The following is a 12,925-nucleotide window of genomic DNA, read 5'->3' on the forward strand; positions in this document are numbered from 1 at the left end:
ATGTGTCCAAATAGGGTGACACGGCGCATCCTGCAGCCTGCCAAGCACATAATTCACTGACCAGGGAGATGGAGAGTAGAGACAGAGAGTCTTAGAGCTCTGGAAGAGGATGTGTGTAGATAGGCCGAAAGAGGTTGATATTCAGTCAATTGTAGATAGTGGATTTTGATTGCATTTGATTTGAGTGCATTTGATTGAATACCAACCAGAGTTTCCTTATGAGGTGGGTGAGTTTTTTTTCCAATGTGCTGTGTGCACTGGGTGTGCCCTTGGTATGTGTGCATGTAAAGGGGTGTGATGACAAATCACTTTGCTGGACCGCGTCCTAAGTGGCACCCTATTCAAATCAAATTAAATTGTATTGGTCACATACACATGGTTAGCAGTTATTGCGAGTGTAGCGAAATGCTTGTACTTCTAGTTCCGACAGTGCAGTAATATCTAACAAGTAATCTGACAATTTCACAACAACTACCTTATGCACACACGTGTAAAGGAATTAATAAGAATATGTACTGTACATATAAATATATGGACGAGCGATGGCCGTGCGGCATAAGCAAGATGCAGTAGATGGTATAGAATACAGTATATACATATGATATGAGTAATGTAGGGTATGTAAACATTATATAAAGTGGCATTGTTTAAAATGACTAGTGATACATTTATTACATCCAATTTTTCATTATTAAAGCGACTAGAGATTTGAGTCAGTATGTTGGCAGCAGCCACTCAATGTTAGTGATGGCTGTTCAACAGTCTGATGGCCTTGAGATAGAAGCTGTTTTTCAGTCTCTCGGTCCCAGCTTTGATGCACCTGTATTGACCTCGCCTTCTGGATGATAGCGGGGTGAACAGGTAGTGGCTCGGGTGGTTGTTGTCTTTGATGATCTTTTTGGCCTTCCTGTGACATCGGGTGCTGTAGGTGTCCTGGAGGGCAGGTAGTTTTCCCCCGGTGATGCATTGTGCAGACCTCACTACCCTCTGGAGGGCCTTACGGTTGTGGGCGGAGCAGTTGCCGTACCTGGCGGTGATACAGCCCGACAGGATGCTCTTCATTGTGCATCAGTAAAAGTTTGTGAGTGTTTTCGGTGACAAGCCAAATTTCTTCAGCCTCCTGAGGTTGAAGAGGCGCTGTTCAACCTTCTTCACCACGATGTCTGTGTGGGTGGACCATTTCAGTTTGTCTGTGATGTGTACGCAGAGGAACTTAAACTTTCCACCTTCTCCACTACTGTCCCGTCGATATGGATAGGGGGTGCTCCCTCTGCTGTTTCCTGAAGTTATTTTCCTGACACCACACTCCGAGAGCCCTCATCTCCTCCCTGTAGGCCGTCTCGTCGTTGTTGGTAATCAAACCTACCACTGTAGTATCTTCTGCAAACTTGATGATTGAGTTAGAGTCGTGCATGGCCACACGGTCATGGTTGAACAGGGAGTACAGGAGAGGGCTGAGAACGCACCCTTGTGGGGCCCCAATGTTAAGGATCAGCAGGGTGGAAATGTTGTTTCCTACCCTCACCACCTGGGGGCGGCCTGTCAGAAAGTCCAGGACCCAGTTGTGCAGGGCGAGGTCGAGACCCAGGGTCTCGAGCTTAATTGTGAGTTTGGAGGGTACTATGGTGTTAAATGATGAACTGTAGTCGATGAACATACATAGGTCTTCCTCTTGGCCAGATGGGTTAGGTTGCGATTGTGTCGTCAGTGGACCTATTGGGGCGGTAAGCAAATTAGAGTGGGTCTAGGGTGTCAGGTAGGGTGGAGGTGATATGACCCTTGACTAGTTTCTCAAAGCACTTCATGATTATGGAAGTGAGTGTTACGGGGCGATAGTCATTTAGCTCAGTTACTTTAGCTTTCTTGGGAACAGGAACAGCAGACTGGGATAGGGTTTGATTGAATATGTCAGCCAGCTGGTCTGCGCATGCTCTGAGGACGCGGCTAGGGATGCCGTCTGGGCCGGCAGCCCTGCGAGGGTTAACACGTTGAAATGTTTTACTCATGTTGGTCGCGGTGAAGGAGAGCCCACAGGTTGTGTATTGTCCTCAAAGCGAGCAAAGAAGTTGTTTAGTATGTCTGGGAGCAAGACGTCGGTGTCCGCGACAAGGCTGGTTGTCTTTTTGTAATCCGTGATTGACTGTTGCCCCTGCCACATACGTCTTGTGTCTGAGCCATTGAATTACGACTCTACTTTGTCTCTATACTGAGGCTTTGCTAGTTTGATTGCCTTGCGGAGGGAATAGCAACACTGTTTGTATTCGGTAATGTTTTCGGTCGCCTTGCCATGATTAAGAGCAGTGGTTCGCGCTTTTAGTTTTGCGCAAATGCTGCCATCAATCCACGGTTTCTGGTTGAGGAAGGTTTTAATAGTCACCATGTGTACAACATCACCGATGCACTTGCTAATAAACTCGCTCACCGAATCAGTGTATACATCAATGTTGTTGTCTGAGGCTATCCGGAACATATCCCAGTCCACGTGATCAAAGCAATCTTGAAGCGTGGAATCTGATTGGTCAGACCAGCGTTGAAAAGACCTGAAAACTGGCGTTTCCTGTTTTAGTTTCTGTCTATAGGCTGGGAGCAACAAAATGGAGTCGTGGTCAGATTTACCGAAAGGAGGGCAAGGGAGGGTTTGGTATGCGTCGCGGAAGTTAGAGAAGCAATGATCCAGAATGCTGCTAGCCCTGGTTGCGCATTCGATATGCTGATAAAATTTAGGGAGCCTTGTTTTCAGATTAGCTTTGTTAAAATCCCCAGCCACAATAAATGCAGCCTCAGGGTACAGAGGGCAAAAAAGTATTTAGTCAGCCATCAATTGTGCAAGTTCTCCCACTTATAAAGATGAGAGAGGCCTGTCATTTTCATCATAGGTACACTTCAACTATGACAGACAAAATGAAAATGAAATCCAGAAAATCACATTGTAGGATTTTTAATGAATTTATTAGCAAATTATGGTGGAAAATAAGTATCTTGATACACACTGTTGAGCGTGAAAAACCCAGTAACGTTGCAGTTTTTGACACAAATCGGTACGCCTGGCACCTACTACCATACCCTGTTCAAAGGCACTTCAATCTTTTGTCTTGCCCATTCACCCTCTGAATGGCACACATACACAACATGTCTCAATTGTCTCGAGGCTTAAATATCCTTCTTTAACCTCTCCTTCCCTTCATCTACACTGATTGGCGTGGATTTAACAAGTGACATCAATAAGGGATCATAGCTTTCACCTGGATTCACCTGGTCAGTCTATGTCATGGAAAGAGCAGGTTCTTAATGTATTGTACACTCAGTGTATATAGAGTATACTTTTGACCAGGGCCCAAAGGGTGCCATTTGGGACGCATTAATAGAAAATCAAGAGTGGTTACTGGTGTACAATGACCAGCTCCTGTCTGAACCTGTGGGAGAACAGTCATGGCAGCATGTCCATCTACAGGGCTCTGTGGTTGTGCAGGTCATCTGGAAGCACAGATGGTCATCTGCCAACCAACTACAGAACCTGGAACAGCTTGGACAGAGAGCAGAGAGAAACATGTCTGGATACCCGCTGCAGACACAACAAAACACATGCTGAGAACTTCTGTACAATGACAACCACTCTTAATGTCTCATTCCTGGCAACATTACATTTCCACCAAAGAACATCTGTCTGTGTGATGAAGATCTGAGACTTTCTTTTGTGTGTGTGTGTGTGTGTGTGTGTGTGTGTGTGTGTAGCTGTGTTTAGCAACAATGGAAATTAATATCAAGGTATTAGTAGATTAGTAATCAACCCCTCGGTGTGTTAGACTCAACTTGTTCAACGGCCTGCCTCCCTGAGGAGAGTAAAATCATGCACTTATATGCTCTACACACATTGCATGCTGTAGGGGGGAGAGAAATCACCCGATATGCTATTCTCTAGAGTCTAGAATCTACATATGCTCTATGCACCAAGCTGACTCTCTCATCTTTTATCAACATCCACACTCTATTGTCTTGTCATACGGCAGGATCTCTCTGCATAAAAACCCGAGCTTTGCTTTGATTCATTTTGAGCAAGATATCAATTCAAAATGGTGGACTCTCAATCACCCCGTCGCCCACTGTATCCGCTCAAGAGGAGCTACCGCCTTCAAGCAAAGACCCCCGTAGTTGTGATCAGTCAGTGCTTTTAACTATCCAGTCCAGGCAGTTCTGTATACTTTGCAGTCAGGACTGGTACATCTCAGACAGGGATTAGAACTCTGGATTAAGGAGGCTGTCAGTTCAGGGTAGGGGCACTCTGAATACAAAACCTCCTCTGGAACCTGGTCTACCTCAGCCAGACAGTCGGCAATTTTGGTGGGACAGTCCTGGAAGGATTATGTGGTTGTGCCTTTTGAAAGACATAAAAGACTCATTGGCAACACAATCAAACAGCATGGTGAGAGATAGAACTATGCAACCCTAATGGTGAGTGACCTACGTACCTCCACTCCCAGAAACAAGGTGTTTTCCTCTATGGCCAGATACACTTTGCAACGTTTTTTTCAGTGATGTCTTCCTGCTGGTCCTTCACAAAGTTGACCTGTGAGTGTGTCTTGAATATCTTCAGACGTTACAGACCTCACAGGCTCTAACAGAATGAATTGTTGAACACAAACTCAGTTTCAAGGAATGACTCATTCAGTTCGCTTCCCTCCTCTACATCCGGGAATTAACAGTGTGCCATCCTTCTCTGATATCCATCATGGTATAGAGAGCTCTGTATCTGATTACATTTAGTGAGAGGAAATGGAAATGTATGTCTCTGTTGGAGTACAGAACCCACCGAAATGGAATATTTCCCTTCCCCCTGTAGTTTTTCTTAATTTTCTACTTAGTGGGCAAATCGAGTGAATCCTATAATCATAGCAATTCACTGACGGCATGTTATCGGTAGTCAATCCCTCTTTCTGTTTCTAACAGGTTCGATTTTTGATGCCACTCAGAGGGAGGAAACTCAGGAAGCAGTCTATTGTGAAACTGTACATACTAGATTACAAATGAGATTGTCCTTCCTGCTACACGTTCCCAGTAAAAACATACAGGAACAGTGAGGAAATAAAGGCTTAACCATTCAACCTACAGTGCCTTGCAAAAGTATTCACCCCCCCCCCCTTGGCGTTTTTCCTATTTTGATGCATTACAACCTGTAATTTAAATGCATTTTTATTTGGATTTCATGCAATGGACATACACAAAATAGTCCAAATTGGTGAAGTGAAATGAAAAAAATTACTTCATTCAAAAAAGTCTACTAAATAAAAAACAGAAAAGTGGTGCGTACATATGTATTCACATCTTTTGCTATGAAGCCCCTAAATAAGATCTGGTGCAAACAATTACCTTCAGAAGTCACATAATTAGTTAAATAAAGTCCACCTGTGTGCACTCTAATTGTCACATGATCTGTCACATGATCTCAGGATATATACACCTGTTCTGAAAGGCCCCAGAGCTTGCAACAGCACTAAGCAAGGGGCATCACCAAGCAAGTGGCACTATGATGACCACGGAGCTCTACAAACAGGTCAGGGACAACATTGTGGAGAAGTACATATCAGGTTTGGGTAATAAAAAAAAATCTGAAACTTTGAACAGCCCAAGGAGCATCATTAAATCTATTATTAAAAATGGAAAGAATAATGGCACCACAACAAACCTGCCAAGAGAGGGCCGCCCACCAAAACTCACAGACCAGGGAAAGAGGTCATTAAACAGAGAGGCAACAAAGAGACCAAAGATAACCCTGAAGGAGCTGCAAAGCTCCACAACAGAGATTGGAGTATCTGTCCATAGGACCACTTTAAGCCATACACTTCACAGAGTTGGGCATTATGGAAGAGTGTCCAGAAAAAAATAAGCAAACATGTTTGGTGTTCGCCAAAAGGCGTGTGGGAGACTCCCCAAACATATGAAAGAAGATACTCTGGTAAGATGAGACTAAAATTGAGCTTTTTGGCCATCAAGGAAAATGCTATGTCTGGCGCAAACCCAACACCTCTCATCACCCTGAGAACACCAAGCATCGTGGTGGGGATGTTTTTCATCGGCAGGGACTGGGAAACTGGTCAGAATTGAAAGAATGACGGATGGCGCTAAATACAGGGAAATTCTTGAGGGAAACCTGTTTCAGTCTTCCAGAAATTTGAGACTGGGTCGGAGGTTCACCTCCCAGCAGGACAATGACCCTAAGCATACTGCTAAAGCAACACTTGAGTGGTTTAAGGGGAAACATCAAAGCCCAGACCTCAATCCAATTGAGAATCTGTGGTATGACTTAAAGTTTTCTGTATACCAACGGAACCCATCCAACTTGAAGGAGCTGGAGCAGTTTTGCCTTGAGGAATGGGCAAAAATCCCAGTGGCTAGATGTGCCAAGCTTATAAAGACATACCCCAAGAGACTTGCAGCTGTAATTGCTACAAAAGGTGGCTCTACAAAGTATTGACTTTGAGGGAGTGAATAGTTATGCACGCTCAAGTTTTCATTTTTTTGTTCTTATTTCTTGTTTGTTTCATAATAAAAAATATTTTGCATCTTCAAAGGGGTAGGCATGTTGTGTAAATCAAATGATACAAACTGCCAAAAAAATGCCTTTTAATTCAAGGTTTTAAGGCAACAAAATAGGAATAATGCCAAGGGGGTGAATACTTTTGCAAGCCACTGTAAATGTATAGAAGAGAGTGTTGGTGAGGACATTTTGCTCACCTTCTAAAGCCGTAATGCAGTGCAGTACGTCTCAGACAGGCCATTAGGGACTCACAGATTGCCTCCCAAATGGCACCCTATTCCCTGTACAGTGCACTACTTTTGACTAGAGCCCTATGGGTCCTTGTCAAAAGTAGTGCACTATAGGGAATAGGTGCCATTTGAGATGTAACCACTGTTTTAAAGCCTGACAACTTCTCAAACCTTCCCTCCAAACAAATTCCTCTGACGCAACAAACAAGTATGGAATCGTAATTAATAGTTTTAAGGGAATGGTATTTAGCATGGTGGGTCACTTAGTACAAGAAGCATGCAGGCGGCTAGAGAGAGGAGAGGAGGCAGTAGCTCCATTATGTTGAGGCTCTCAGGTGGGCAGGACTGAGTGGGGGGGACAGCAGGGGCTGGATGAAAGAGAAGATGAGTGGGGGATGGAGGTACGCCAGAGACTGACTCACTCACACAGGGGCAGGCAGGCAAGCAGACAAAATGGCTGGCAGTGGATTCATCCCCCTATATGGCCCACTTTCAAAGACATCCCTTCTCCTGCCTGCTCTTAATCCCACCATTCGCTCCCTGAGAATGAAAAAGCCCCCAGGAGTCAAAAGGAGAATTAACTAAAGAGAGGTGACTTACGTAGCGAGGAGTTCTGACAAACATCAGATTCACGGGGAATGAATGCTCTATTGTGGGCAACACAAGGACTTTTGGTAGGATCTAGGTAGGATCTGCAAAGTACATTCTATTATTTTGATACCTGTAGAGATTGAATGCCTTAAGATTCATCGCAGTATATTGTCTGGAATTAAAAAACAGAACCATAGTTTTCACAAACAAATTCAAGGGCTCCACTTTCATATGGAGGAAAGTAAGTTCCTCTGCAGCTTTCTGAAACAGTGGGCACAGCGCTCCTCTCTCAGGTCATGGGTCACATCCCAAATGGCACCCTATCCCCAGAGCCCTGGTCAAATGTAGTGCACTACACGGGGAATAGGGTGCCGTTTGGGATGTCATGGTGCTTGCCTACGGAGCTGTGAGGGGAACGGCACCTCAGTACCTCCAGGCTCTGATCAGGCCCTACACCCAAACAAGGGCACTGCGTTCATCCACCTCTGGCCTGCTCGCCTCCCTACCACTGAGGAAGTACAGTTCCCGCGCAGCCCAGTCAAAACTGTTCGCTGCTCTGGCCCCCCAATGGTGGAACAAACTCCCTCACGACGCCAGGACAGCGGAGTCAATCACCACCTTCCGGAGACACCTGAAACCCCACCTCTTTCAGGAATACCTAGGATAGGATAAAGTAATCCTTCTCACCCCCCCTTAAAAGATTTAGATGCACTATTGTAAAGTGGCTGTTCCACTGGATGTCTTAAGGTGAACGCACCAATTTGTAAGTCGCTCTGGATAAGAGCGTCTGCTAAATGACTTAAATGTTAAATGTAAATGTAAATGTTTGGGACGCGCAGTGTCGTTACCTACCTGCTGGAGTACCTGCTCTCAGTCTGCCGGCTGAGGAGGCTGGTGGTGTTTCTGGTGTTGGACTTCACTCAGTCTGTACTGCAAGTCCTCCGTCAGCTGCCAGATGGGCTCCACCGTGGTACACCTGAACGCCTCCCGCTCACTCTCCAGAAACAGCTCTAATGAGACACCCACACACATAGGCATGAGTTTGTGCACAGACACACACACACACACACACATACACACACAGTATGGTATTGTCTCACTCAATAGGGACTGGAACAGTATCTACACACTCAGAACTGAGAGGGGTACCGTGGTCCAGTAGCTCAGAGCGGATGCCCATGTCTGTTCTACTGGCCAGACCATTTGCTCCCAGACATCCTTTCAGCTCAGCTTCAGCCTTTTCCCTGCTGCATGGAAGGAGAGCAAAGGGAATTCCATTAAGCATACAGCACACTGTACCAAGCACTACTGAACACAGACTGCTTCTCAAATGGCAACCTATTCCCTATGTAGTGCACTACTTTTGACCAGGGCCCATAGGGAAAAGGTTGCCATTTGGGACGCATCATCACAGTGTGCCGAACATGCTCATCCATTAGTCCCAGCTAAAATATAATGGGATTGTAACTATAGAAACAAACTTTTTCTCCCTTCTCTTATATCACCTTCACGCTAATGAATTCAGTGGCTATGTGTGGTTGCCGTGGTGCGGTCGGTCAATCTGTGTGTCTGTCTTCAGAGAAGGCTCATTACAGAAACCCACGCTTGTGTACACCATTAACCTTGGATTGCACCGACACAGTCATTACCCCGAGAACAGCCTACACCCCAGAGCTAGCTCTGCCCTTCTCACTTCACAATGCATGACACCAGCGCATGACACCAGCGGGCCGCGGCAGCCCAGTGCTTCCTCTGCTTCTGCCTCATCATCATACCAGGGAGAGTTCATTTTACAACGCCACAGAAGCTAGCTAGCTAGCACCCTCCACTGGGCTACCCATTCCCTCTTTCTTTCTTTCTTTCTTTCTTTCTCTTTCTTTCTCTGTCTTCTTTGGTCACGGAAAGCCATTTCAAATCACCCATCTCTCATTTTACTGGGGCTTATTTTAGTTTCGAGCAGTGCTTGCCAGAACTGAATGTGGATGAGTAGGGTGGGTAGTAGGCTACAGACTACAATACAGTATATGGTGTAGTGGTTCCTGGTAATGTGTGCTGGGAGGAGTTTCTTATCCTGCATTGGCTAGTCTGCTGTTCTCTCTGCTCCACACCTGTTTGGGCTGCCTCAGCAGGGAGCTCTTTTTGGTCTCCTTGGCTGCATGGAGAGCCCTCCTCACCTGAACGACAGCTCTCAAATCAGCCAACAGCTACTGTGTTCCACACACTGTGGTCATTATAAATCCTCTCACAAGTTTATGATAACATGATCACATTATGGTAGCATTAGCTTGTAATCACTGATCTCATTATGACCAATCATGACCAAGGCATAGACGGCAATCATGGAAGATTACGTCCGCATCCCAAAAGTCGCAGCCTAAATTCACTTTATGTTCTTTTGACCAGGACCTATGGGTAAAAGTAGTGCACTTATGTAGGGGATAGGGTGCCATTTGGGACTCGGCTTATGAGAAATGCATGGTATAAACATGGCCAAAAAGGAGTACTCTCCTTAGTGCTCTATGTTCCTAGCTTACTGAGCAATACAGAATGAGAGATTGGTCAATTTATTCCTTGTTATGCTTCATGGGGAAAATGGTCTTTATTCAGACGTTCATTCAGTGTGTGTGGGGTTTTGCCTTTGAAATATTTACTTTGAAAGGCTCATAATCTGCAGGAATTCATGTGAAACATTATCGCCGTTGAACACTTGAAAGGAAAACACATTGGTCAATTAAAATATTCAGGGGGAACATGCATAAGGCGTGTTTCTGGTGGGAACAGAAGGAGGGGGTGAGTATCTTAATCTCCTGTCATTTATTTGCCTTTTCCATTATGAAAATGCTCTCTCGGTGCAGCCCTTTATACTGTCCTCTACCGCAGTGAATGTGCGCTTATTTTTGTTCCATGTGTACAGTCTTAGGGAAAAATGGTGAAAAAATAAATAAATACAAATCTAGAAACTTAACGGGCTGTCCCCATAGGAGAACCATTTGAATAACCCTTTTGGGTCCATGTACAACCCTTTCTACAGAGGGTTCTACCTGGAACCAAAAAAGGTTCTCCTATGGGGACAGCCGAAGAAACCTTTTTTCTAAGACTGTCACATTTGTTTGTAGAAACGGACCAAGGCACAGCGGATGTTGAGTTCCACATTATTTATTAGAAAGTGAAACTTAGCAAAGACAAAAACAAATAAACAATACACTAACAATGAACCGTGACTACAGTGATGCTACGTGCAATAACTCTAAACAATATCCTATAAACACAGGTGAGAAAAACAGCTACTTAATTAAATATGATCCCCAATTAGAGACAACGATTACCAGCTGCCTCTAAATTGGGAATCATACACAAACACCAACATAGAAAAACAAACCTAGAACCCCACATAGAAATAATAAACTAGACTAACCCCCCAGTCACGCCCTGACCTACTCTACCATAGAAAATAAGGACTCTTTATGATCAGGACGTGACAAAGACTGTAAGGGGGAAAATGATGTTTGATGTTAACATGCTGCAAAACATGTGAAACTACAAAGAAAACATATCGGTTACATGAGATTAAACCACACACCTACAAGCACAGGCAAACCACAGCTCTCGATTACCCTGCTCAAAACCCCAGCTGTTAAAAGTAGGCTGTGAATTCTCCCTTTACCATGTGTTGACCTAGGGATCTTGTCAGGATCTCTCCTTCAAAGATGTAAGGCCTTAGTATCCAGGACACTCCCACTCTCTTACTGGAAAGTCAATCATCTGATCACATCCTGCGGTGACTCCCCTCTTACCACCACTGGGAAATCCACAACAGAAAGCCTGCCTTTCAGCGTGGCGGTCGTATGCAAACACTGGTTGCCTTATCTGGTCCACGCAGAGAGCTGATTTGGAAGGAGCCATGGGCAACCGTAATGAGACACAACAACAACAACAAAAGCTGCTGCCACAGTTTACCAATTAAAACACTGCAGGTCTACAAGCATAATCCTCATGCCCCCCTAGGGTTAACTTCTCACAGTGCTAGGATGCAAAAAGATTGGGAACTTCAAACAGCTTTGTGGTTGATCCTCCTGCAGACTCATGAATATTCAAATTTGATGTTGATATTCTTCTTAAATCTTATATTTTTTTGGAGAGCCCATTTACAGTAGGTTAAGTAATGGTCTGCTGTTTTATAGTAAATCCGCTCCTCCGTATCATTGGAGATCGTTTGTGTGTGTGTGTGTGTGTGTGTGTGTGTGTGTGTGTGTGTGTGTGTGTGTGTGTGTGTGTGTGTGTGTGTGTGTGTGTGTGTGTGTGTGTGTGTGTGTGTGTGTGGGTGTGCGCATGTGTGCGCATGTGTGCGCATGTGTGCATGTGTGTGTGTGTTCGTTAATGCCCATGATCTTTAAACTCTGAATGAAGGTTTCTTTGCCTAAAAGAAAAGCTGATTTATTAAATGAATGAGGTAGCTTGCACCTAAGGATGTTCAAGAGCATACTGTACTATGGAATAACAAAATATGTATTGTACCAAATTAAACGTTTTACTTTATACATTATTCAGCCCTTTGCTTCTGTTATGGGCTTGTATTCACAAAGTGTCTCAGAGCAAATCAAATATCAACCATATCTACCTTCTGAGCGATGTGTGCAGACTCCAGTTGGCATCAACTATGGCTTGTAGTTTCTCATGTTCAGCCGGTTTATACTGAGCTTCCAATGCCATCCTTCACCAGTAGAGTCAGTTTCTCTATATCAATGAAAGGAAGCATCAAACTACAAGATAGAGCTGTGTTCTAGTAAGCATTGAGCATGTGAAAAGTGCATTAACTATCGATCACTCAATCAACGGTGAATTCTTAGGTCAGGTGTTATTTATGCTGACGACAGAAGAGGAAGGAAGTGAGACAGAAACGGCCCAACCTCTGTCTTCAACTGCATCCCAAATGGCCTCTTATTCCCCGTGCAGTGCACTACTTTTCGACTACTTAGGGAACGGGGTGCCATTTGGGACGCACGGGTCACGATGAGATATATCCTATAGGGAGCAGGAAGGAGGGAGGGAGGAAACAAACTGGCCATGTCAGACAGGCTGGTCCTGACCTCGTTCAGCTGGGACTCCATGAGACAGGTGAATAAACACAAGCCATGCTGCTGCTACTGAAAACGCAGACATAAAGGCCATGGCAGAGTCTCGAGGAAAGAGGAGTCAGCATTGGTTCAGATTGGAGCTGAGCTGACTTACCTAAATGTTTTGATCGGTAGCCGGTTCTAAAGCCATGTAGGTCTCTTCCACTCATAGCTTCTCGTCTGTTTATCAATCGTACGTGTGATTCAAACAAGGAATTTGAGGTAGCACTTTACGTTCATTTACCCCGTATACCCGTGTGGTAGTGACATCGTTATTCATCTTGTGACAACACTGTAGTAGTACGTTATGTATTACTGCAACACTGTGATCGCACATCATTTTGTCAAGTAAAATTAGCCAGGAGGAAAAAATGAATATGTAAATAGGAAGGTTCGTTAAAGTTTGACAGAAAGGTCACCACACCACCTCATCACCTTCCTGCTGTTGCTTAAATCAG

The 12,925-nt window shown here is 44.6% G+C and overlaps 1 pseudogene; it reads right to left on the reverse strand.

Annotated features, from left to right (window-relative positions):
- LOC135563017 (coiled-coil domain-containing protein 148-like) overlaps positions 1-12,637 on the reverse strand; it is a 48,616-nt pseudogene extending 35,979 nt beyond the window's left edge.
- Between the last annotated feature and the right edge of the window lie 288 nt (positions 12,638-12,925).

The sequence above is a fragment of the Oncorhynchus nerka genome, linkage group LG3 (genome assembly GCF_034236695.1).
Source record: "Oncorhynchus nerka isolate Pitt River linkage group LG3, Oner_Uvic_2.0, whole genome shotgun sequence".
Lineage (NCBI taxonomy): Eukaryota > Metazoa > Chordata > Actinopteri > Salmoniformes > Salmonidae > Oncorhynchus > Oncorhynchus nerka.